This window comes from Cyprinodon variegatus, unplaced genomic scaffold (assembly GCF_000732505.1).
Source record: "Cyprinodon variegatus isolate N-32 unplaced genomic scaffold, C_variegatus-1.0 Scaffold195, whole genome shotgun sequence".
Classification (NCBI taxonomy): Eukaryota; Metazoa; Chordata; class Actinopteri; order Cyprinodontiformes; family Cyprinodontidae; genus Cyprinodon; species Cyprinodon variegatus.
Window position 1 is genome coordinate 303,802 of NW_015150648.1, and position 24,265 is coordinate 328,066.

Consider the following 24,265-nt stretch of genomic DNA (forward strand, 5'->3'; position numbering starts at 1 on the left):
ATAGAATAAAATACAATAACCCATTTTACAAAACATGTGTACATTTAATGTGCACATTAAAGTAGAGTTTTTGTCTAAACATTTTTTAGCTGAATTCAGCTCTCAATTCTTTCAGAGCATATCCTAAGCATCTCAACAACAGACTTTACATATATAATTCAAAAAAGCTAGGCTTCCCAGAGGACCATTACTCAGAATTACAGATTAAAATTAACACATATCTGTTGTTTTATTATTGAACAGAGAATCAGACTGCAGAGCTTCTAGAGATCTGGAAAATTATTTTTTCTTGCATCTTTATATTGGTAGACAGGTTCATAAATCTGTTTTTAAGCAGAGAAGAGACACAATTAGGGAGAGCTGCTGATTTAAAGGTGAAACAGATTTACTGGGATATGTAACATGCACTAAATTTATCTCCAAGTTTACGAGAAAAAATATGGTGTGCTATAATAAAATTCAACATATTTTTTTGTCTTTTGGATTTCGGCAAGATTAACAAATAGCTGTGCCAGCCAGCCCAGAGAGAGTCAGACTCACAGGACACAGACTGACAATTAAAATATAAGAAACCTGCAAGAATCAAAGCACAGTGTATAAATGATTTTTGAAATATAAGGTTCAATATATAGACTTTGACTGTCAGTGACATATGGTACACATTTCTAAATTTGATTTTGCTGCCTGTGAAGGAGGATAATCACCGATGCAGCTTAAAGGGAAGCCATGCATGGATGGATGGATGAATTGAATACTAGGGATGTATGATATATTGATGTTGGCATTGGTATCAACTGGTTTTCATAAATTTTTATACATTAATGTTTTTGAGACGGTTATAAATAATGCACTAAAGGCAAGCATCTGTCTATAACTATAAATATCAGTGTACTGTGGTACTCTTGTGTTCTCAACAATAAGAAAGCATTCAATTAGTATATGTTTGAGCTCATTTTTGCAACATATAAACCCTATTGAACGCGTTTGGGTTGAGTAGCTGTAGGTCCATCAGCCCCCACCCTTAGAGCGTTCCCACCAACTTTTATCACCAAGTTACACCCTTGCAACTTTTGACCTGGTTATATTAGTTTACTCTGGTCATAAATGTTCTCCAGGTCTCTGTATTAGCGGACTTGATAAGATGCTGAAAAACAATGATCCCTTACTTTTTTGCTTTGTGACTGGTACCTAAGCTTTTGGACAAACTAGCATTTATTTTCCACTCCTTTACCATTTCTTTATGAAAACTAAATCATCTAATGAAATGCAACTTTAACACTTGATGATTCACTGTGAGTATGTTATTATTTTTAAGATGTTCAGTTTTATTTCTGTCTGAAAAAGTATGGTTTCTTACAGATCGGTTTCTTAAGACTTTAGCACCCAGAAGCTTTAAGAGACTTCTATTAAGGCTCATTTTTTTCTTAGGCTGTTTTGCAACTGTATGCCTAAATAGTTTTTTCACTGAGGCCATATATCTACCTATAATTACTGATTACTGTCTATAGACAATGCTATATATTTTTGCACTCTTTTTTGTGGCTGATACCTTTTGGCTATGAAATGATTTTTATCCTTTATAAAGTCCCTGCAAATAAATGATACAAATGAGCAAATATAAGATTATAGTAGGGAAGCTGAACCTTTTTTTCCGCTGTTTATATTCACTTTAATGTTAGATTTGAAGATGAAATATCTTCGTGAACTGCCACAAAAACAACCATTAAGCAGTTTTAAACACGCTCTGATTTGAATCTATGTGTCTTCATTAAAAAAGTTTTAATTACTATTTTTTTAATTGGTCTGATTTAATGGTCCAACCCTAAATTAACAGCTTTTATCAGCTGTAAGTAGTGGAAAAAAATCATTAAAAAACAAGAATATGGCTTGAGAACACCAATTTGTGTATCATAAATCTATTTGTTCACTTACAGCAGTGATGACTTATGAATTTAGTTACTAAAAAACATGATATTTTCTATAATGTTCCAAGTTACTGAATATGACTCTTTAAATGTAGAAGATCTTCTTCTATTTGGATTTTTAGAGCTTTGTTTCATCATCATCATTGTAAATTAATCCTGCATCAAATTCTTATTCATTTAATGAAAAACATGATATTTTCTATAATGTTCCAAGTTACTGAATATGACTCATTAAATGTAGAGTATCCTGTTCTCTTTTGATTATCCTTGTGAATTAATCTTGCATCAAATTCTGCTGAAAGCAAAGGTGAAACACAACAAGTAACAAATAATAATTTAAAAAAAAGAAATCAGGAATATTTTGTATTTTCTTTTTATTCAGTAAGATGGAGCAACTTTCCTTTTCACCAGATGGTGACACTGTGGAGCTTAGACCAAACCAGACATTCAAGGCAACCTCACTTTGTTTGCATTATGGCCTCAATTATTTGCATTTAGTCTAAACTGTGACATTAGTCTCCATCAATATTAGCCTACATAACTGTAGAATAATAACACAGAGGACGTCAGAGTGAGTTTTTCACAGCGTGGATGTGGGCGGAGTCTCCCCCCCTCCTCTTTGCATGTTGTCATCGTGGAGATAGGTGCTTGAGTGGATGGATATCGCAATGGTCCGTGTTCCTTCAGTCTGGAGGCTGGGACTGAAAGTGGGAGATGTTGGAGCCCTTCTGGTTTGATCTCTAGGATAACTAACCCGCACGAGAAGCTGGATAGGACGCTGTAAGGTAAGCCCTCATTCTACCTCTCAACCCTCCAGTTAAATGAGAAAAAGTGGATCTCTGGAGGTGAAAGTAAGGAAGCGGACAGGGTGCAGACTGCTGTAACGGTGGACACAAAGGATAAAGTTGCTCTGAGATGCTGAAGATACTTTAGTCTAAAAAAGTTTGATAAAAAGCGAAAGTCATATTTAAACTTTATTTGTAACTTGTAGCCTATTAAAGAGCATGCCTTTTGTTCAGTCAAACTTGATCTGTTTGTTAATTGCCGCACATGGAAGACTTGCAGAGTTAAAGCAAGTTATTTGAATTTTACGCCTGAAAAATATTTATTTATTTATTTTGTTATAATAAAGGTTTACATTTAATAAAGAAAAAAAAGCCAAAAGAGTGCGTGCGCGTGCCTGCGCGCTACACAGCATAATTTCTTAATCTGAACGGTAGGGGGCGACAAAGCTGTCAATCTCAGCCTTATGTTTTAATGAAGCCAACTCTGCAGCCCCATTCACAGATGTTGTGTTTAATTCTAGTGTGATATTCATTGTTTTTATATATGAATTCTCATGCAGTCGGAATGTTGTTGTCCCTTGTGGTTATTGTATTTCTTTATTTGTTTTTTGCTTGTATATTCAGACAAAGAACACTTTCCCCTAACGTCACTGTTGTTTGGGTTCTCCATAAATATTAACAGACAGTCTGCATGTAAACATCATATACAATCCTGCTGTACAGCTGGGTCCTCCTGCAGCCCATTCATCTCTAACTCCCTGCACAGAGTTCCCCTCTGGGAGATTCAGTCAAATATTGTTTGTCTTCCAGCTCCATATCCTTTGCTGTCTTCCTGCAGGAAGTTTTGCCTCTGAGCAAAAAAAAAGAAAGAAATATTCCCAATAAAAGTGCAGTCTCCAGTAGGATGAAAGCTGACGACTGGAACTAGTTTTAATCCAAGATTTTACTCCTTAATTAGATTTTTTTTATGGATTTATTCTTGGAGTGTTAAGATCAGTGTGAGAGCTATATTTTCACAGGGCTTAATGTCTGGGAAAGATTACATTTTTTTGTTGGGCTGTGCTGAGTTAAGTATTGGCACAGGAGTGTTTTAATATCGCTAAAGCCTCTCTGTAGCCTGGAATAGCATTCAACATTTCTTTTCCTTTGACTCTAGTAATGGACTGGCTGAATTCCAGCTACCGCAAGTTTGCTTCTCAGGGAGGCAATATTTCAAATGACTGTTAACCCAAATGGCTCTAAGTACATCTGTAGTGAGGTGTGAAAAAAATCAGTTGTTACTGGGACTGAAACTTTACCCACATAATTCAAATCATTCTACTTGATCCCATTCTTTTAAACTGGGATTGAGGAGCCTGTGCTTTTGTTGCAGCACTCAAATGGATCTAAGAATAGTAGGGATGAGAATCAGATGCTTGTAGGAATACCAGAGGAATATTATGTTGTTACAGTTGCTCTGTTGCTATGTTTTCCTAATGTGCATCTGAGAAATAAGCCAAAATAAGAAAAAGATATTTAATTCATTCTATAATATGGATATGTTTTCAATGAGAAATATAAATAGAAACATTCTACTCATAGATAAATAAAGACTATTTAATCACATTTTTAGCTGAATAGTGCCATCAAAAATGATTTGGATACAAGAGATTGACTGGTTTAGGTGTTATTTAGGGAGGGGTTTTGGGAGAAAAAAGGGAGTATTGATATGAGTCATATAAAAACTCCCACAAAGCAAGCTCACTAAACCCCAGCAAACAGTTGGGTTCAATGAGCCTCACTCTTATGGGTTCGCTGAACTCAAGTCTCCATAACAACCAATATGCCAATTGATTGGTTGTGAAGTGGGCAAAAGGAAGTTTTTGTTCCCTCCTACATCACCAATGCAAAAAATTTGGAGTTTTCTAATTAAAATAAATATGCACTTTTGTTTAAGGAGACATCAATTGGATTTTTGCGGCACACATGTTGGGATTTGGTGAAACACATTATGGTCATTTTAATGCCCCTTTCCCACTGGCCAAGAAACCAGTTTAAACCCGCGAACAATCAGCTTTGAGTGGCAGCGGGAACGGCTCACTGAACCGGGTCAAACGAGTCAATTGGCGGTTGACACGCAAATTTACGTGATACCATTGAATGCAACATTCAGCCAAAACAACTCTTCTTACATTTGATAAACATGGAGCAATGCTGGTAAGAAGGATTTGGATGGAGAAAACCGCAAAACAATAAAACACACTGACATTTCTGATTTCTGTCGCACTGATGACATCATCAACGCTAACCCAGTGTAATGGCGTCACCAGACACGCAAAAGTGGGGGGACAGATGCAAAGCAGCTTGCCAGTGAGGGGGTTAGACCCAGCTTTTTCCGTTAATAGGAAGCGAGCCAAAAGCCTTTTGTTAGTGGGTTGACCTGTGTTTAAAAACCCACATTAAGCCGTTATTTCCAGTGGGATGGAAGCTTTAGGTACAGTGTTGGTCCTGTGATGCTCAGGGCCTTTTTCTCTTTCAAAAACTTGAAAATAATACAAAATTTCATAGAAAGATCTGTTGGACCTCTTATGGAAAATGAGCTGTTATCGGGTCTTTCAGTAGGATAAGGATTAGAAATTTTTGGTTTGATTAACACCGATGTTTGTTATCCCACATAAATCTTTCTCCCTCATGCTCATCTCAGTTCCCTGACCTAGATCTTATAAAAAAAAAACAAATTTAGGGTAATCTTAAGATGAGTCCATAAGGGAGGGACCAGAACTCTGTACAATCTAGATTACAAAGAAATATTATCCCCATTCATTTCTTGCGAAATAGAGAAGTCTAAGTGCTTTATTACAAGCAAAAGGGAGTTTTTTTTTTCCTCTAAAGAAAATTGAGGATTTTTAAGTCATATCTGACTGAACAATATGGCATAAAAATCTATCTATATGGCTTTTTTTCCGATCGGTTAATAGTTTTTTTTTCCTCCCTTAAGTTTCATAATAAAACATGACAAATGACATACAGTACTTTCACAAACTCGCTTTTATTTCAATCATCCCTCTGGGAGGTGACCTTAATTTAAAGGCCAATGAAATTCAAGCTGTAAAGCAAGCTTGTAAAACAATCATGTTTCACAACAAGCAATAAAAATATAACCCACTAAATGTTTGAAGCTAGTGGCAATACACTGTGAGCTTGTTTATCCGTTTGGAGTAGACGTCTAAGAATTGATGTCATTGTGAGCTATGGAAGCACAAGGAGTGCATCTGTTGAAAAAAAAAATTAATCATTAAAAAAACGATTAGTCACCCAGCCCTAAAAGCATGGGTGTCAATAATTATTCCAGCAGCGAAAAAGGCTTTTTTTTTATATCTTACCAGAAGAGCCAATAAACATAGTATACAGTCTGGACTTTTTCTTCCACAGTGGATCCACAGGGATAAAATGTGTACGAAAGGCAAGAGTTTCTTTATCGAGGAAGAAAAAAAGGCAGTCTCAGGAAGCCCATCTTTGTGGCTGGCGGCAGCATGCTCCTCGACACAGGCTTACTCAGCAGCCTCAATAATGGCAGTGAGGTGGTGAGGTCTTTGAGTCTTTCCCTGAATAGAGATTTTATGCATTATGCCTGTAGCAGGGTGCACAGGGGGCCTTGAAGAAGAAATATGTTTTTCATCTTTTTCTAACAACACATTTTGCATTATAAACCAGACAATGGTTGATTGGAGCAGACAGGTATGTCTTTAGAAATTAATAATATGCGCAGGGTGTTCTGAGCTGAACAATAAGCCACCTGTCAGGTTTAGACGAGAAACGGCTTCCCAGGACAAGCCTGCAGGCCATATCCAGTTGTTATCATTGCTGAGCTGCTTAGGGTGTCTTCTGGTCTGTGGCCTTGGAGACGCCCTGCTTGAGTTACAGCTTCTATCTTTGGTTTGGGAGGAAGAAATTGTTGTGAAATGTGTTGCCACTCTACACAGCTTACTTAAGCTGATGCCTGATTTTATTGTTCAGGCTGGTCATGTGGTCTTCCCTCCTGTTTCTCAAGGTTCTTTCCTACTGCTATGATGACTAGTTTTGATTAGTACAACATTTTGAAAAGCTATAAAGGTTTGGGATTCAGACCACAGAATTGTTGCATTTTTTTTCATTTCACAATATACCAGAGAAACCTGCTAGAGCATGTGGCAGGCGGATTTCTGACAGATCCCACATCCTGTGCATGTGACAAGGATAAGGGAAACCTGGTCTGGTGTGTGCCAGCTGACTGGCTAAGTGTCTGGCGTGCAGACAGCCACATTAGACCACCCTCACCCCCCCCATCGCATCAAACCAAATCCTGTTGCATCAAAACCAACCAACCAGCAGACAGGCGAATCACATGTTCCATGCTGCTGTTTGGACAGACAGTTTTTCCTCTGGTCATTTTATCAGCCTTTGTTTTGATTGCTGTCTGGATTTATGAGGGAATTTAAGCCCATGAATCCCTGTTAGGGGAAGCAAGGATGAAGTCATGAAGGCGTTTTTTTTTCAGACTGATATCCTGGGGAGTGTTTACGAGATATTTGAGTGATTTTGTTAGCTATGAATGTGCAGCATTCTGATTCCAGATTAGTTTTTGTTCAATCTGTAAAGATTATTTGCTTTTTTTTGTTTGTTTTTAGTGTGCATGTATTGTTACTCAAGATCATGCATATGTAATCATGTACCTGAATGAATCCAAGGAAGACCAAATGATCCCTCCCCCTCTGGTACCATCTATTCTCTCATTACACCATAGACCCAAAAGAGATGTTACAGCCTGTGGTGCGTTTCTTGGGAATCAGTGTTCAGTTCTATTTTGCCTCACTGCTTGTTTAGTAATTTGTGTTTTAGATTCCCTGTGTTTGTTAAAGATGTGTTCGAGCAAATCCAGTGGAGCAGGAACAGATGGACGATGCATTTAAAAAGCATAACACTACTGGTGCTTTACATGGTATTTGGGGAAGTCTCTTCAGCATCTGTTTGCTGTTCTTGCTTTCATTTTAGCGGTGTGCGCTTCTTTAAAAGAATCCTCGTTTTTGTTGATGCCTTGTTTTTTTCTTTTTGTTCCACTTCACTCTCTTCTGTTGTCTATTGATCATTGAATTTCAAAGATATCAACTGATTGTGAGCTCCTGAATAAAGAGGACGATGTGTTTATTTAAATCAAATATGCATCAACTTACTTCTGCTAAAAATGGACAACTAATATAAAAAATCTGTTTAACATGTAAGTGTAAAAAAGCAAAGATTTACATATGTGTGCACAAATGTTGTCAATGCACTTTTCATTTCAAGAATATAAGTATACCAAATATTGATTTGACAATATCTTATCACTCCACCTTTTGAAAGTTCTCAGAATCTCTCTGACTAGGGAAAGATCCCTTATGGTGAAGCCATTCTTTTTCTGACTTGGAGCAATGCTTTGGAAGTGTGGCACATAAATACAAAAACCCCTCTTCAACAGACAACTGAAAATGTCTTCTCAAAACTGATTTGTGTTCATAAATTAATTTGTCTCGAAGAATAAAATGTGGTGTAATCTGCAGAAAGGTTCCTGCAAGGCAATTACCTTATTGAATTGTTGCACCAAAGTTCAGCAGACATTCCAGCTGCTAAACATAGCTAATAGCTTTCCTGACAGATATTCATTTTCATAGAAATTTGGGTAATGTCACTATTCCCCATTATTTTCTCATTTTAATGAGGACTTCTTTTCTCTATATTTAGATTCTTTCTGCACTATTCTTCTGACTTATACCTTTGGATTTAGATACTCTCTGCAAACTATGGTTTTAGCTAAACAACTCCATTTGGTTATTGTTTCTAAAATCCCACAATACATACTTGACTTAGACACTAGATATGTTTGAACATGTAAGCCAAGGAATAGGGCTTAACAGTTAATTGCAATTTTACAAAACACAATATTTGGTATTGCAGAGGCACTCAACTCAACTCAACTCTGGTCGCTTTATATTCCTTAAGGGTAAAAGACTGACTTCGTCACTCCACCCTTCAGGTAGTGCTAACACACTTTGAGTGGGTTTACTGCCACACAGAAGGGAAGATAGAGTTGCAGGTAATGCATTGATGAATGCATGAGCTAAAGGTATGCGCTTTTTCATGCAGGAGTGACATAAAGTCCTGCAACAATGGATACTAAACTATTAAGTTTTTTATGAAGTTGTGAAAATAAAAAAAAACTGAAGTAATATATCTACATGCTTTTACTTAGTAGATTGATGATCAAAATAATCTAGCAATTTAAAGAGGCTATTCTGATTTTTGGTTAAATAGTTCAGAGCTGCTCAATAAGTCTTTTTCTTATGTTTTTGAATAAAAAAATAGCACTTCAGAAAAGTATTGGTTTAAGCTTAAAATAAATCCCTGTTATATTTGTTTTCTACATTGGAATTATACAGCATCTTACCATAGACTAGTTTTTTAATGTCACATTATTATTATTTTTTTTTATCTCACTTGAAATATTTTTTAAATCATTTACTGTGAAAATAACAACAGAGAAAATGAGGAAATATGGTTATATTTGTTTTAATGCTGATCTAAAATCCTATGAATCCCCCTTGTAGCGTGGCACAGTGGACAACATGCACTGGATGCATTGGGCAATATGTTTGTGTTTTGTTTCATGAAAACATCATGATATCCAAGTTAAGCCAGTTTAAACCTTAGTGTTTAATATGACCTATTGACTCAACACCATTTTTCTAGGCTAAGCTGCACATGACCGACAGAAGGAGCTAAATATGATCCTCTTTATGTTCCTGTGATTTACAGATGAGGTCTGGAAACTAAACACATCTGTAACTGTATTTTGGTGACACTGTAGAGTTAAAAACACAACCCTGGTTGTCCTTTTACTTCACAACTGAAGAGCAGAATTGTTATAGATATTGCAAAATTAAAATATGAAGGTTATAAATACCATATTTGTTTTATTTATAGTTAAATCTACCAGAGCTAAGCAGTACATTACCTTGACTGATGAAATGTGCTGGGAAGGATCACTCACTGTATCTCCATGGTAATAATGTAACAATACCCCCTTAAATACATCATCTTAATACATTCTAAGGTATCCGCTAGCCGGGCAGATTGGAAAAATGTCTCTCTCTCAAAGATGAATTATGTCTGCACCCTTGGCTCCCCTAGGAACTCATTAGTGTCTGTATCTGGAATGTTGGGAAAAAGGCCTCTGAAAGTTGCTGACCCACCCCACGTGTTTTGTCTACATGTCTGTCAGTGCGGCACAATGAAGGGAATGAGAGCTGGCCAGTCATTAACCTCATGGCCAATGAGTCCAAGGACCAGCGGTGACCCACGGGGTTAACTCAGTCTGTGTTCTCCTCAGCTGCCCACTATGTTGGCATTACTGACCTCTGTGGGCCGCCGCTGGCCTCCAATAGGAGATAAGTAGGGATTTGGTTCAGTGCCGATATGCATACCTCCTTCCTACTGTAGCGAGAAAGAAAGGGCCTGTTTAAATAGATGGACTGATGATGGGCTGCGTGCCATTATGGCCTCAGTGGACACTGGCCAAAACATCTACTGAAGAGCATTATGACTACCTGCATGGTAGTCATTGAATGGATGAAACCAACCAGCTATAATACCAACAGGAGACTGGTTCTGTACGTCAGAAACTATGTGGTTCAAAATGTGCGTATCAACTAGGGCTGAAACAAAAAATCAGCTTAATCAATCATTGAAATAATGGTAAACTAATTTAGTAATCTATTAATTGTTAACTGGAGTATACAACCCACATAAAGCAGTAATTATATCTGTCAATATGCTCTATCCAGAATTCGTCAAGTGGTTTGATTTAGTAAAACATTTTCTTATTCATTCAGCTGTTCTTCAAACAAAGGAACCTTTGGCTATCCTATTATTAATTGAAAAAAAGAATCAACAGATTAAATGATTTGCAAAATAATCATTAGTTGCAGCCCTATTATCAACCATGCAATGCAAGGAAAATATTTTGTGGAGTTGCTGGCTAAAGCTGGTAAGAGCTTAAAAAAGACATCTATCGACATGAGATGGCTAACCCTAACCCTCAGAGAAGCCATAACTGCAAACATGAAATATAAAAAGACTGAAAATGGACTTGGGGACATTCATTGTAATTTTTAAGGTCATGTCTTTTGATATGATCAAACTAGACTAGACAAATGTTGCAGTGCATAAGAAGAAAAAACAAGACCCTACGCATCTGTATGCATAGCTTTTACTGCTTTAAAGTCACTTAAAGGGAAGGTTGATCATGTGTTTTCAAAATATACACCGCCTTAAAACAGAGAGGATCACCAGGCCACATTATCTTCAATACAATTTTACGTCAAAAGTAAAAGAAAAGGTAAGGGAAACTGCGTCCCCAGGTTGTCAGAATGATCCAAATATCCGTGGGATGAGTTATCTCAGTGTTGCAAGCACACCAACTTGTTTCCAATGGAGGATAATTGTAATTAACAACTCAAATGGAGCAGAGCTGTGACAGATGCAGATCCTTAATGTGGTGTTTGTGGGTGAGTCTTTGAGGCATTGCTGCTGGGCACATTACCCTTCACTTAAACTCTCCAGCATGCTGCATTGCTCCAACCATACTGTTCAACTGAAATTTAGTTTAGTGAACATAAGATAAAACTGTTGGGGTTCGCTTTGTGTTATTGATGTAACGGATGTAAGTTGGTCTTTTTTTAATGAACATAAGTTCAGAATTTCTTCTGAAGGCATCAAGCTCAAATGAGATGCGTATCATGCCTTGAGTGTTTGCGTCAATTGAAACATTTCATTTGTTTTACCGCTGTTTTTGTAAGCGGTCATGTTTTGCTTTGTTCCCACAGCGAACTCTGCAGGATTTGTCGGTATCAGCCTTTTTCACAGGAAGGAACTTTCTCCCAAACAGACATTTATCAATTGTGAGAAAGTGTCTGTTTTTCTTTGTTGGTTCCTTTCATGTTGCCAGCTCACTGACGTGAGACAAATGAGAGAGTCTAGCTCGGGCCTGTAGTCTGTCATTGTCTATGGTGAGCTATTCTGGGTTGTGGTCTATAAATCAAATGATAATGAATTTAGTTGTCCTAGGAGGCTCCCTCACTATAACAGGTTACTCACTTTGTTTTTGTTGTGTTTTTTCTTCTTCTCTGGATTTCAAAGTGACGTGATCCAATTTCATTTTCACATTTGATTAATTATTTGGTCTTTTGAAATTCACAAATGCATGGTTCACCATACAAGTTAATTAGTGTAGCGAACGCAGTTACATAAGCATTTTCTGTGTGAATTTATTTTTGTGAATGTGAATATGTTTTACTTTTAATATCCATTTCATATTTGTGTATATTTGATTAAAATGTACATACTTTGGGGAAATATTGTAATAATGTCAGATGGAGACTTCACCGATTAGGTTATCACTTGATTACGTGATGCCTTGGATGGAAAATTCTGAGTTGTGTTTTATACTCGGTTGGCGTGTGCAAGAGTAAAGGCAAAGGACTGAAATATAGAAGAAACGGACGTGTAAGGACTTCTAGCAACTCCTAACCTTCTGGTTGGAGGGGCATACGGTATGGACAATTGAAAGAATTTATATTTTCTTTAATAAGTTTCAGTTGATAATTCATATAAGGGAAGATGATGGTTTCACTGATGAATATTTTCCACCGTGTATTTTGCAGTGTTCACGGTGGTCTTGGGCGTTTGTATGATGGAACTCCTGTAATAAACGTTTGGAACCATCAGTTGGATAATTGCACTTTCATCAACCAGTTAGAAAAAGTTGGGAGTAGCTATAATTAGGCAGTGCTGATATCATACTGTGTAACTTGTCTTTTTTTATTATTGTTTACAAATAATCAAGCTCAATATGCTATGTTTGTCAAAGCATATTATTTTAATATATATATTATTAAATGCATGTATTAATGTGTATAATTGAAAAATTCTTGAAATCACCTCAATTTTTCTTATAGTTTGAAAAACAAAACATTTATTAAACTTAGAAAACATTGAATTAACCTTAAAGATGATATTTTTATGGTCCCTGAAGCTCAGCTTAAAACAACACAGCAATAATTACTTCAAATGTTGGCTGTTATTATTTATGTAAAAAAAAAAAAATAATACGTTTACGGTACCTGGACTAGACTTAGATAAAAAAAAATTATATGTGAAATCAGTATGACTGCATATAAAATTCTTACAACCTAAAACATAATCCAGCTTCATACAGCCCCACAGAAACATTACAGCTTTTGTTTTGTAAATATAAATGAAAAATATGAACAACTGTTGTAAAACTTGATTTATAAAAATGTTGCTAAAAATTTTAAGTAATTTTGTTCTGATTTCCATTTAGGACACTTGATTCTAATATAAAATTAAAACTTTTGCAACAGCCGAACTTCCAAGGGTTAAAAATGGCCAAGGAATGATTAATATGTTTGTTACGCAGAATATGATCCCTTTGTTCTCCTATAATAATCTTTATAATGTTGGGAGTCTATAAAAGCTGGTTAATCATTTTATTATTCATCTCCCACACCTCCTACATGTTGCTTAACAAACACCCAGCTCTTGCCTCTTAAATTTTCAACTTTGCTTCCAAAAAGGGAGGACAAGCCGGACTTTCCAAGCAGCTGATTTTGTGTCCTGTAAACATTAGAAACAGATACTGTAAGAGCAGCTGCAGCACATAGAAACTCTGCTTTAACCTGCCAAAGAAAACTTTCCTTTTGTTGGCGTGTCATTTAAAGGACTTTAACCTGTAAGAAATGAATGAGGAAAAGTGTTATTGCTTTTTAAACCATTTTCAAATATCAGCACACCTTAATAGCTTTAACAATGCATACCTTTTCCTCACCCTCTTAAACCTGTAGGAGACGGTCACTTTTATATTTTCCTTTTATATTAAGACTATAATCACATGGAACATTCAGTCTGACAGAAACACAAAGCTGTTAAATAAACGCAGGCATTCAAGTGTTCAGTTTCGTCAGAGTAAGTAGTGGCAGGGCAGTAGCCGAATGCAGCAGTCCATTAAGACATGTCACGCTATTTCTGTTATGGTCATCATAAACTGTTTTCAGCTACTACCGGCTGGTGCTTTTACAGCACCTCTCAGGCCTTCTCTGATAAACCCTAAGGTCAGGACCGGTTCATGTTTTCTACAATAATCCTGACACAGCCTTAATGTATTTGATATATAAATATTTTGTCCAGACTTGAGTGATACATATGACTAACTTTGGCCTTATAGCGTTTTAACAAGATGCTGATGAAAAAAATGGTTCTGACAATGTTGCCTGTGGCTTATTGTTGTTGCAGAGATTTTCAGACAATCCTGATATAGTGCATTTGCTTTAAATGACAGTTCCTGTTACACAAAGTATAGGTGATGGTTAAGGCGGAAAGGAGCTGAACTATGCATTGCTGCCAGGCATTTTGGCCTCTATTAATGCTGCTGGAGTCACATCGTGTGTTTGAGAAATGCCAGTCGAGTCTAAAAGAACCAGCTCAACGTTAGATTAGCATTTTTTTTATGTCACTATACCTTTTTTTTTTTATATCATTCTGACTGTCTTTCCTTTTATGCCATTTGTCACTGCTGACGTTGAGGGAGGATAATGATGTGGAGAGACTGTGGCCTGATTTTTTTTTATCCCTCCTCTTTCTCCTGTAATCGCAATGTTTGTCTATATGGGAGAGGTGGACTGCTCCCCTCTTTCCCTCCAGATAAAGTGTTTTCAAAGCTGCTGTGGATGTTTGGAAGTTGGCCACAGGCGGTGAGAAGATGTGGGATCTAGTGCTGGAGGGGAAGAGCTGAATGCCAGCCTGTAAGAGAGTTTGCTGTCTTAAAAGACGAAGCAGCAAGAGAAAAGGAGATTACATAACAGAATAAGTCAGAGTCCCAGACTCTATGTTCGTTCTACCAACAAGAGATCATTGTGTGTTTAAATCGTACAATGCCCAGCAGCCTCACTTTGTCCATTCATAGTTCACCTACCCCAGGCTCTGTTTACCGGAAGCCTTGGAAGCTCTTTGAAATGTAAACAGGGCTGTGGGGCCATATACAGTTTAGCAGCGCAAGGCTGTAGGGGCCCGGGCCAAAACACAACACACAGCGTCAGGATACACAGCCAGGTGCTGGAGCAGCTGTATAATTACACTGTTCTCCTCTGACTCAACCTAAGTTTCTGTTTGGAGTAAACATGCAAACAAAAAGGGACAAAGGTTAACATGAGCACTTTGAATCTTCTATGATATAAATATTTTTGAAATATATCTCTTCCACAGTTCTGCTAATCAATCTTTTCAAAGATTTTTATTTAATTGAAGGGATAGAATATAGTGCCTAAAGCTATTAAACACATTTGGTTTTTATTTCTGTACTAATAAGTGATGTTAAAGATCTCTGTGTTTCATTTCTTGAAATACTAATAGTTTGGACTGTATAGTATCAGGAAGCTCTCATAGTGATACTTTTGAGATTAAATTAGGATTAACCAAGATTTTCCTGACTCTGCTCTTTTTGTACAATGCACTATGTCCCCACTACTCTGATTGTTAGCTTTAGTATGACTACAGCATACATCAGACGTGGGCATATGAAATGGTTAAGTGTACATCCAACTGGTCTAATATTTAGTTGATCTGAGAGGCATCAACCCCTGACTCGAAAAATAACATCCTATCAGATATTGTGTCAAAACACATGCTTTACCTCTTTCCCACTGACCAAAAAAATAGCTTTAAACCACAAACAATCTTCCTGGGAAATGGCTCATTGACCCGCCTCGAGCAGTGTCAAATGACTTGCCGTGCGACGGGGGTTAAAATCGTCTTCTAACGGCTCGGCTATGATCGACCTGCAAATTTATGTTATACCATTTAACGCAATGTAGTAGTCTACATCACAACATCGCACCAAACGTGTCTGATCTAACAACATAAAACAACTCTGCTTACATTCAACAAATATGGCGCAGTACCTGTAAGTGAGATTCAGAGAAACAGAAACGAAACAATAAAGCACACTTACCACACCCTGGCTCCCTTCCAGATTACTCTCCATTGTTTACTCTCCTGATTTCTGTTGCACTGGTGATATCATTAACACAACGTGATGGTATCACCAGACACGCAGCAATGGGAGACAGGCCAAGCAGCGGGCCATCGGCGGTCAGACCTGGCTTTTTTTGCTGATGGGGAGGGAACAAAATGCCCATTGTTAGCGGGTCAACCTACGTTACAAAAACTTGCGTTAACCTGCTAATTTAAGTTGGAAAGAGCTTTTGGTGACACTATTGCACACACTGGTTTGTAAAATCAGGTTATGATTTAATATTTTTCTCAGCTGTGGTCATCATAGGAATGTGCTAAATCAATGTCATAAAAGCGGGTGGTTTGTGCTAAATTTAATTCTTTACCTTTAAATTTGTTTATTTAAAAAGCGCTATTTTAAAACCACTTATTCTACCTGTTTTGTGAAGAGATTACCATGTCATGATTGCGTTTAGAGAATTTTACTTATTTGAATTACAGTATTCCAACACTTTAATGGTGTGAATTTAGCAGATTTTTAGCTACCAGGTCTGATCCTTGAAGGAAGCTCTGAGCCAACTCGATTTTTTTGCCAATTTGTGCCCAATGTTGCACCCATGAACTGAATCAGGCTCAAAATCCAAGTCATATCAATCATAACATAGTCAGACAATGACTCAGCACAATCATACTGTGCTTAATCTTTGTGTACTAATTTATTTCATTTATTTTCTATGGACATAAAATCTGTTAATGCAAGAATTTCTCAATCAATTGTGTTTTTTAAAGTATGTTTAACTCTGTATATCTGTATAAAGATATTATCCTGATCCAAAAACCATACATTCTGGACAGTAAACATACAATAATAAAAAGAATTCAAACACACACGTAAGATACCGCAGTAAGTACAGCCTTTAAGCAAAAAACATGTCTGTATCACGTTTCAGTCTCTATATTTGGTTGGTACCACCCTTTATCCAAACTTTTAGTCTTAAAGCCAGCCATGATCCTTTTTCTTAGATGGTGACACTTTGGCATTTTCTGGGGTCACTTAATTATTTCCTGTCATTAAGCTAAATTGTTCAAGAAAATATGTGCAAGTCTGAAGTTGGTGATGGAAAATGTCTCCTGGTTCCTAGTTAGTTCTTACTGTTAAAATTGTTGGTTTGTATAAATTCTACATTAATAAAAAAGATAAACAAAAACCTTAGGGCTATTTCTGCGGAAAAAAAATGCTCAAATGGATCTGATTTTTGTCACCCTCTTTTATTTTCCCTTGAGTGGAATCATAGTTTTTTTTATTTTATACTGAATAGCTCTACAGAAGATATTAATAACTTTAAATATATATAGTTGTTCTGGCAAAGTAATAATGCCTGGATGTTGTTTATCTATTACCTAATTAATAGTAGCAGAAGTAGTATTTGATTGAACTTTAACCAGACATTTAAAGAAAGATGTTTCATACCGACAGCTTGACAAAGGTGCTTGTCTACATGATCCCTGCTGGATATGAAGAAATAAATAAAGAAAATTAGCCTTTTTCTCCATTTGCTCTTAGTTGTTTTGTTTAGAGATTTTCCCCTGTTCAATTGCATTGTAACACACAAAATAAACCAGCTTGGTACCGACTTTGTTCATTTAGGCATTTAGATGTAATGTAGATGAGAAGATGGACTGGTTTGAGTATTTCAGCATGATCTCTATAGGATCTTGGGGTGACAGAATAATCTCTCTAAAATAAAAATTTCCGGCAAGTGGCAATTTTGTTGACAAAAATGTCTTATTAATGCAAAGAATCAAAGGGATTGAGCTTGCCCAGCATACATTAAAGTAAACGTAGCTTGATATGCTGCTAATATATTTGTAAGTACTTGTATCATGTTGAACATTCAGCAGATTGTCTGCAGGAGTAGAAAGTGACACAGCTGCCAGTTCTTCTGGCTTAGATTCTTAAGTTGAGGCAGAAATTAACTATAGCTCATCAAAATTAGGCATTGGCAGTTTTAAACATTTAGATAAAGTCACATTTTGGTGTGCAAATATACAAGTATGAATCTTTTACAAAACAGCCTTAAGTTTTATGCAACTGTTGGTATTGGACTTTTGCCCAATTCTTCTGAAAACTTTTTAACATCTATCCAGGAGTCTTTGTTGTTTCTGGCGACTCCCTTTAATGCACCCTGTAGTTGAAGCTCTGATGATTTTAAGCACTAAAAAACAAAGTGAAAGTCTGTTTGCCTTTAATTTAAGCCTGTTTTTGGTTGCCATGAACCGGAAGACTCACAACAATGCTGTCCTTTTTTGGTCGTCTCCCTTTAGGTCAATTTTGACTCAAACAACAATGGACGGTGCGATCTGACGCTGATGTTCATTGAGCTTGAAGTAAACTTTTAATCTCTTTTGAATTTTTTCTGGGCTCTTTCGTTATCATTTTTATTATCCGTCTCTTTGATTTGTCATCAGTTTTCTTTCTGGGGCCAAGTCTACGGAGGTTTGCTACATTCCTATGGATCTTAAGTTTCGGAATATGTGCAACTATTATTATAAGAACATAAAGCTGGTTAGAGATTATCATAGAGTCTTTACCTTTAACATGCACGTATATAATTGTCTTCCTAATCTATTAATACAACTCTTTCCTTTGTTTCCTCTGGTCCATGTTGAGTGTGGTACACACCATGTTCATCATAGAGTACAATAACTACCGGTAGTCCTATAAAGAACAGCTGACTGAATAAGAAAAAGATAGTTGATAACCATGAATCTAATTACTGGACACACCTTGATTAAACATGTCCCTTTGGTCACATTATATTCGGTCTTTTCTAGGGATACCATCATTTTTGTCCTGGCCTGTTTCATAAAATAGCTAAAAGATCTGAATTTAAAGGAGCACCTTAATGTGGTTGAATGGGGGTTTCCATCATGATGTTGAACTGGTAACTCAGCAGCAACTGGTTAATGCTATAGTCTCAGTACGGACCAAAATCTTTGAGCAGTGTTGCAGAAGTCTAGTTAAATTTGTCACATGACTGATTACTGGAGTTTCGAATTTGAAACAAGTTCATAATTGTTGAAAATCTAAGATTCCAGAGAGATGTAGTTAGTTAAACAGCTGCAAGGTAGTATCAGTGTTCTTACCAAATGTTTTTACTCAATCTTTGTGATTTTCTTCAAAGCATGCTGCAGTAAAGAGATAAGGAAATGAGTAATAAGGAAATCTGTGCCTTTCTGGGATGTGGTGTAAGTTCTGGCTTACACTGTGTTAAAAGATGGACACCTTACAGTGCCCATTTCTCATCTTGTGCCAGATCTATGCTCAGCCAGAGTGTGCTTAAGAATCTAACCGCCCTGCTTTGTGTGCTATTTTGACTTACATTAATATTAATGACAAAAGGCTTCCAAGTGCTTTCACCAGTGAAGAAAGGCAGCAGTATTTGGAATCACGACGGTACTGTAGAGTCAGAGTGGGAACTTTTGCATTCCAGCTACCTTACATTTGTCATTTGAGGGCATCATCAGATCAGTAGTCCTGATCGATTTTAAAGGTTAAAGGACATCCAGACGTCATGCTGGATCAGTGCACTCAGTTCCTGGAGAAAAAAATTGATTCATCTTTGCCGATTTCCTTGGACATTTTTTTTTCTAGTTAGCGTTCAAGAAAGGGGGATGGCATAGTAGATGTGAGGACAGGAATGAGGAAAAGCAAAAAAACAGTCAATGCTGGAATATGCTTTTTTGTACTTCATGGACATCATGTTTTTTTTTATATAGCTGCATATTGAGGCGATGTTGACCCGTTAATTAGATGAATTAAAATTTTGTTGGAGTGTATTGCTCTTTTTTGTTTTGGCAGCTGTGTCCTCTTTAAATTTAAAAGATCCATGATGTGCTGACAAGTGACAGCAAAGTGGGAGTTAGATTTTAAGGCTGAGCACTCCCCCTGTAGTTTTTAATACCACAATGAAATCTTACAAAGAACAGCAAAAAAAAAGAAAAAAGATTTTGCAAAGGTGTGCATGCCTATGTGGTTCTCAGCAGGAGGCTGGAGTTTCACACCCTTTTAACTGCCCGCCTCCTCTTAACACACCCACCAAATGCCATGCCAGCTGCAGCTGTTGTGCCTCAATGCTAGAGATGTAAGAAATTCTTTTCCCTGTGCAATTAGAGAAGCAGTTTGCTGAATAGCACACATTGCAGTGTCCTAAAGTTGCACTTGGTCCTTTCTAACCAACATAACACTGAGTAAATAGAAACTGATGAGTGAGAATTGTTGAAAAAAAGTGTCCCCGTCTGCCTGCGAGTTGACAGATTGTGTTTTGTGCAAGCTGCTCTTTGTGACATCCTGAAGAAACCAGAGGGTGCAAAAAGACTTCATTGATGGGGTGGGTTTCTCATGCCTGACTAAAAATGCTCTCTTTCCTTCGAGTCAAGTAGTGCATTGTGATCCCGACTAAAGAAATGCAAATATATAGAACAGATGTACTGCTTCTCCTTTTTTTCCAAGCTTGTTTGGAGGAGTAATCCCTCACTGTGGTGGAGGTTGTGTCGGATGCACCATGGGTGCAAGACTGAAGTGTTAACAAGGGAAAAGCCATGTCACCCAGGCGCATGTGATGGCTGCCGCCTTTCAGGGCTTTTTCTCAATAAGGCTAGATGCTCAGGAGAGATAAATGGAAGCTTTTGTAGCCTTTGCCAGGGGGTAGAGCTGCACAAAGAAGGACACACACGGAGCACGGTCTTTTCCAAAGGAAAGAAGCTAAAAGCAGAATTTCCACTGTCCTCTTTCCTTTCTGGCTTCCACTCCATGTCTTAATTTTACTTACTTTTACTCTAGCATTCCCTGGATCTTTTTGTCCTGCGTGAGAACTGAAACTTACTCCCAAAATGTTTCCATAAATGGGCTGAGGGAATGGAAAATAACTCCATTTGCCAGTGCCTTCCTCTCTCCACTCTCTGCACTACATGTCCCCTTTGCAGGGCTGTGGACACTGCTCAAGTACACTACCCTTAATGATGCTCAATGTTTTACAATGCTCCGAGCTCTACCAAAGTGCATCTAATACACCCCGCACATAGCAGCCTTAATATAGCAGTGCTGCTCCTACTTATTGGACATTACCTCCACTAAAAGGACTCCTCTGAGCAGAATGGAGGTCAAAATTGTACTTCTGCACCTTTCATTATGGTGCAAGAAGACACCATCCCAGAGAAAATATTTAGTTTTTAGTTACCTTGCTTTTCACATTTAGCCATGATTTTACCTAAATGTAAAATTGTGTCGAATAAGCTCAGCACATCACAGTAGAGGTTGACCAATACAGGTTTTATCGAGGCTGATTGGCACTTCTTTGACATCAGTCTAACTCAGTCTTGAATTCAATGTAAAGAAACATAATTAACAAATCGAAAACATTAACAATAGATATTAAATGGAGAGAGTTGAAATGCATTTACCTTTCATGTATTACTGCTAAATGCACTGATAAATTGGCAAACACATGCATGTATCGGCCAATACAGATACTAGAAAAAAAACACTTTTATTGGCCAGAAATATCAGCCAGTGAATGTTCTAACCTTTCTCTACATCACAGTACACATACCATACTCCTATTGAGACATGACTGTGGGAGCAGCATCCTATGAGCATGCTTATCTATAGCACTCACATAGAAGCTAGTTGGGGTTGATGCGAACATAGAGGTAAATATAAACCCGTTTTGAAAAAAAAAGATCTATGAGAAGCTGTGGAAAACTTTCAAGCTTTAATAAAGGTTTATGGTCTAATAGGACAATAACCTTGCAACCAAATTGACTGTGCAGAGGGTTAGATAAAACCATATTCATTTAGTGGTATGTCAGAGAAAAAGTCGAGACTTAAACTCAATTGAGAGTCTGTGACAAGAGAAGGAATGACTTAAAAAGTAACACACAAAACTTGCAGCTGAAACTGCAGTAAAAAGTGGTTCTACCATGTGCATTCTGGCAGAGGGTAGGAATGCACGTCATATGTTTTTAGATTTCTGTGCAAAACAAACTAAATGCCATAAAAACCTTTCTTGTATTCATGTTTAATCACATAAAATCCCAATAGGATAATGCACATTTTTACTATGTTCATTGACTAAATGAATCTTTTGAAAGGCACTACAGCTCTTTACTTTGACTATTGTCCCTTTCAGCTTTTTTTTTTAAAATTACCCTTTATTACAGCCTTCTTTCTGTATTTATTTATTTTTTACTTCTTCTTCTTCCTCTCCTGTGTGACTCTTGGTGTAATGTTGACTTAACTGTCACATTGTGGTTGTCTGGGCTTTTTACATGTACATTTGCATTACGGTTGTTGCCTGGATCTGTGAGCCATCCTGCCAGTGCTGGGCTATCTCACATGTGGGTGGCTGGCCTGGAAACAGATGTTTTTGATGTCACTTGTAGAAGAAAAACCTTTGAAAGTGACTCCATGAACCAGATGCCAACTGCTATGAAAACCACAGCAGCCTAGTTCTCAGGAATGCCATCAGAGTCCTTCCTTTCTAACGTCTGATTATACTTCATGTGGAGAGTAAGACAGATTCTCAATCAGACCAATTCCTCTGGAGGTCTTTATTAATTACAGAAGTACGCTGCTACTCTGAAACCCTCATTCCAGATGGCACCGGACCCCTCTCTAAAAAAGTACCCTACCAGTGCTGTTGTTGGTTTTCTTTTTAAATTATGATTCTTCTGACTAGTATTAAATGTTTTAATTTTGTATTTGTAGAAACTGTTTCTTGTAATTCCGATGGAGTGCCAATAGGTTTGATGCATGAAGAGGTTTCACTCTTGTTAAATTGCTTTTTTTGTTTCAGTTTCTTTTGCCAACTGTGGTGCACACATCTGCTGTTCTATTCTGTCCACAGAAAACACTTGCAACTGTTCCCATTCACCTATTAACAATGTAGTTACCAAGGATCAACTTTCCACTAATGATTTCTCTGCAAACATCATTAGTGTTTGCATAGCATCTCCAAATGGCTTCCAGCACCCTTCTAATCTTTCTATAACTCCATCGGGTCTGTAATTATTCAAATTCTCTTTATAGTACTTGAAATTTTCAAAAACACCTAATATGTACTCCTACCAGCAGTATTTTTGTGTTGCATAGAAGACGCCATAACTGGATCATTGTCATCTTCATCTGAGTACATATTAGTTTATGGTTTGTGGATAGAAATGAATGAAAATTACCCTAGAAAATATACCTACGTTTTGTTAATAAGGAGAAATTCTGGTAAAATATGAATATTTGTTAAAAATATGTAGAACCGAGAGTCTTTGTTTTCATATTTTAACAATAATGAAACTTTGGACGCTGACTGTGTTTCCACATATATTATGCAGACAAATTAAAGGCAAATGAGAAGCAAAAAGTTGGATTCCTTTGAGGTGTAATAAAACACCCTCAGAAAACAAAACAAAACATGAAAAATATTAAATACTGAGAATATTTTTTATGCCTTCAATGGTGGCAACAGCCCCCATAGGAAACCAAGTTCTAAACGGTTTTCCAACCTCATGTTCAAGGGAAGGTGTCTGGTTTTAATACTGTAACTGAAACAGGTGACCAAACCTTCAGCCACAAAGAGATGGATTAGTGACATATACATTTAGCTCAGTTTCCTTTTAATCTGAAAAAACTTTACGAAAAGGAGACTCTTTTCCATTGACACACTGAAGCCTGGGACTTTACCCGGGTAAATTCACTTGCCTGATGCTTTAGTTTCCTGGGGCTTTAGACCGTCTAGACACCAAGCACTTTCTGGGATTTTAAGGCGTGGTTACTGTATGGCTGCAGTACTTTATTCCACCAGTGGCAGTAGTAACAGATGACCATGATAGCACAATTGTTGTTCATATCATATGTCTGTCAAGAAATATGCTTAAGATTTACTCAAGCAAGAAAGTACACCTCATTCCTTCATATTTTTTTGTTTAGTTTATCAATAAATAGATTACTTTTAATTCAGTGTTAAAGCGGTTAAAACCACAGCTTTAGACTGGTGTGGGTTTACTAAGCCAGGATATGAAGATTGATCTCTGGCCAACCGTAGCTGTAACGTTGGGCAGTCAGTTGGTCATTTACCCTTAATTTAAATGTAATTGAAATATGTTTATAGGTTGAAAATTACACATGAAAACTTCATATGTTGCCAGTTGATCAATATAATGGTTGTACTTTTAAGTATGTTTTTAGAGTCCCTCTGATAGACCTGTTTGGCTGCAAGGCTAGTTAAGGTAACCAGGTGTAGTAGCATGAGGAATCCCGAAAGAGAGCCTTCAAACATGGCCAGAGGTTTGGGGATCACAAGCTACCTGCATTTGCTTGTTTTGACTGAAAGTGAATATTAATCTTTCATTAGGTGTGTATTTAAAAACTGCGAAAGCTAGGATATGAAATGTAATGTTTTCCCAGAAAGTTTTATTGATCTC

At 37.1% G+C, this 24,265-nt stretch overlaps 1 protein-coding gene across 4 annotated transcripts in view; it reads left to right on the top strand.

Moving 5' to 3' along the window:
* The first annotated feature begins 2,534 nt into the window (after positions 1-2,534).
* Positions 2,535-24,265, top strand: part of sipa1l2 (signal-induced proliferation-associated 1 like 2) — a 127,598-nt gene continuing 105,867 nt past the window's right edge. For 2 of the 4 annotated variants that reach the window (XM_015379583.1, XM_015379585.1), the window contains exon 1: positions 2,536-2,710. The gene's annotated coding sequence lies outside the window, so the exon portion shown is untranslated. Of the gene's footprint in view, positions 2,711-24,265 lie in introns of all 4 variants that reach the window. The other 2 variants (XM_015379581.1, XM_015379584.1) reach the window with 2 other exon arrangements.